This window comes from Lactuca saligna, chromosome 8, assembly GCF_052625555.1.
Source record: "Lactuca saligna cultivar CGN05327 chromosome 8, ASM5262555v1, whole genome shotgun sequence".
Classification (NCBI taxonomy): domain Eukaryota; kingdom Viridiplantae; phylum Streptophyta; class Magnoliopsida; order Asterales; family Asteraceae; genus Lactuca; species Lactuca saligna.
Window position 1 is genome coordinate 175,715,637 of NC_136424.1, and position 3,485 is coordinate 175,719,121.

A 3,485-nucleotide genomic window follows, 5' to 3' on the forward strand; every position below is an offset into this window, starting at 1 on the left:
CGCCATGATTGACTCTAGGCAAAGTCACATGGATCGCCAATGGACACCATTTGCGACTTTGCATTTAGTGGTGACCTGAACCCTTAAAGACGAGGAGAACATGTGTTGTCTCTAAAACTATGTGTCGTCGCTAATATGATCGTCCTTAAAGGTCATATTTATTGTAGTGTTCTTCCTATTATCCTTCTATGAATCCATGTTAAATAATAAAGTGTATTAAAGTATTACTAATTTAATTAAATTTAGGGATGATGACTTGGAAGGGTAATAAGGTTTCCAGCTTGTCTGTATTAGGTCACTAAGGTTTTTTTTGTGCGTATTAGACCAATATGGTTGTTATTACCGTTTAGAAATAGTCCTTTTACCGGTTTTAATGGGTAAAAAGGATTATTTCTAAACGGTAACAACAACCATATTGGTCTAATACGCACAAAAAAAAAACCTTAGTGACCTAATACGGACAAACTGGAAACCTTATTACCCTCCTAAGTCATTAACCTTAATTTTAGAATACATGACCATCAACAGTAAACTACTTCGTTTAGAACCTGCATCGTCCTATATAACCTACTACTCCTCTATATGGCGAAGCTCTTCATCTATAGTCGTCCCTTTGGGGACATCCGATAAAATTGGAACGATACAGAGAAGATTAGCATGGCCCCTGCGCAAGGATAACACGCACAAATCAAGAAATGGTCCAAATTTTTTTTAACCCTAATTCCCTTTTCAAATGCTAATAGAGTTCAGTTGCAATTCTTACGTTTCAGTAGTTCATCTATTGAAGTCATAATCAGACAGCATGTGGATTCTATGGTCAGATTGATCTTCTTGTTGATGTCTTCAACCATTTGTGGCAAGTAAGAGTGATCTTTCTTTCTATAAAGTCTCCTTTAAGTTTTTTACTTTCCCTGTCATTAAGTTTCATGCTTTATAAACTTCCGTTTATGTGTTGTATATAGTCTGTATGTGTTTGTTTATGTGCTGATTTTGATTAATTTTGCAACTTCAATTTCTTAGTTCATGTTTTGGTTTTGCTTTTTATAAAATAATTGATAATAGGCATCATCTGCAAGTCCATGTTGGTTTTACATTTCCATTCGTTATCAAATGTAGACATTGATGAGAGGTATCAAAGTGAGATTTTGTTTCTGTACATATGGATGTGTTCATGTAAATATTTAAATGACAAAAAAGAAGTTATTGATAAAATGTTGCATATTTATGTAATGAATATCATCAATCATATAAGTTTCTGGACTTAGAAGTTCTGGAAGGATTGTGAGATAAGTTTAAATGGAAGCAACTATTTTCAGTCAAACAAATCAGTCACATTGATTAGTAAGCCTGTTTTCTAAATAATTAGGGTTAATGACTTAGGAGGGTAATAAGGCTTTCAGTTTGTCCGTATTAGGTCACGAAGGTTTTTTTGTGAGTATATTAGACCAATATGGTTGTTATTACCGTTTAGATATAATCATTTTTACCCGTTAAAACCGGTAAAATGACTATTGCTAAACGGTAATAACAACCATATTGGTCTAATACGCACAAAAAAAATCTTAGTGACCTAACACGGATAAACTGGAAGTCTTATTACCCTCCCAAGTTATTATCCCTTAAATTTATGAATCATGTATTAAAATATTATTAATTTAATTAAACGTGGAACGTAAGTATTTTAAGTATTTAAAGTGGTGGGTAGAATGACGAGTTGAAAAAAAAATTCAAGTTTTCTTAATCCATAAATAACAGCCTAATTATAGGTATTAAATTAATTAATTCCCACATTACATGCAGTCCTCCGGTTATTGTGGCGGGCAGAATTGGTCCCTACATTATATTATATATAAACCGGTGGTTATCATTTATCAATAAATGATTCACTATCTCTATTCTAACAAAAAAAACGCCCCTTCTTGTTATTACTCTCCAACGAAGGATATACAATCATGAGCAAACTAATCAATCATAATTTATTGGCCATCAAGTGAATATTCGAAGATAATCATATGGCATGTACTTCAAAACAATCTAGGAGTTTTCCATAAGTATCTACGTCTATCTCTTTAACTCCATGAAGTATCTATTTTCTTATGATGTTGAAATCTCAACAGACACATGATAATGGGTCATAATCCCTATATTAATAAAAGAGTAGCTCTTTTGTCATGTGTCATCATATTAAACATTTTAATTAATGTGTTGCTTCTTGTCAATCTATTAGTTTTCCATTTTAAATTTATTAAATTTCCTCATTAATGTGATTCTATTTTAAATTTTAAATTTTAAATTATTATTTTCATTAATTCACAAATAAAAAATATAATATATATATATATATATATATATATATATATATATATATATATATATATATTAAAAATTAATTTTATATATTTATCCGAATCAATGATTATAATTTCAGATAACTAATAAAAATATCTCTTAAATTAATAATTTATTTAAAATAACTTATTAATAATTTTGAGTTTTATTATAAAAGTTTGATTAATTTTATAACCGTGGTTTCCATGGGTTATAAACTAGTTGTATTATATATAATTCGACTTACGTACCCTCGGGATCATTTTTGACACCTTGCATTTACAAAGCCAATTATTTTGAAATACATGCACTAACTACTATCATTAGGGATGTTCGAGGTGCGGTTTGATGCGGTTTACAGTCAAAACCCCAGACCGCACCGCTTATGCGGTTTGAGATTTTTGGAAACCACGAACCGCACCGCGAAAGATGTAAGCCGCGCTTTGCAGTGCGGTTTGTTGCGGACGATTTTGCGGTTTCGGTGCGGTTTGTATAGTTTAATTAGTTGTTATAACATATTATATGACAATATCTTACAGCTAATATATATTTTCATGAGATGAAGTTATAACATAATTTCTTTGTAAAAGCTATAATGTAATATATATATATATATATATATATATATATATATATATATATATATATATATATATATATACACACGGTGCGGTGCGGTTTGAACCATAGTTTTGAAACTAAAAATCGCAAACTATACCATATAATGCGGTTTATCGAAATTACGAACCGCGATCCACACCACAAAAGATCTAAACCGCATTATGCGGTGCGGTTTGGTGTGGGGTGGACGGTTTATGCTGTTTGATGCACACCTGTAACTATCATATATACCCAATGAAGATTAAAATTTTACATAAATTGTTATATATATATATATATATATATATATATATATATATATATATATATATATATATATATATATATATATATATATATATATATTCCATGCAATTGTTTTATGAATTGCGTCAAACACAAATTTAAGATCAACCCCACATATATAATGCAACATCGTATAAAAAAAATTAGCAAACTAAAAAGGACAAAAAGAAACAAGTAAACTATTGAGTATAATAGAGATTTCATATGTCGCGAGAAGATTTATAATGTAAACTTTTTATTAATTTGCAGCA

General features: G+C 30.0%; 1 non-coding gene across 1 annotated transcript; it reads left to right on the forward strand.

The window, feature by feature from the left end:
• The first annotated feature begins 607 nt into the window (after positions 1 to 607).
• Positions 608 to 710, forward strand: LOC145013740 (U6 spliceosomal RNA). The gene has a single exon (XR_013665260.1). It is a non-coding gene; the product is annotated as a U6 spliceosomal RNA (small nuclear RNA).
• Positions 711 to 3,485: the final 2,775 nt, after the last annotated feature.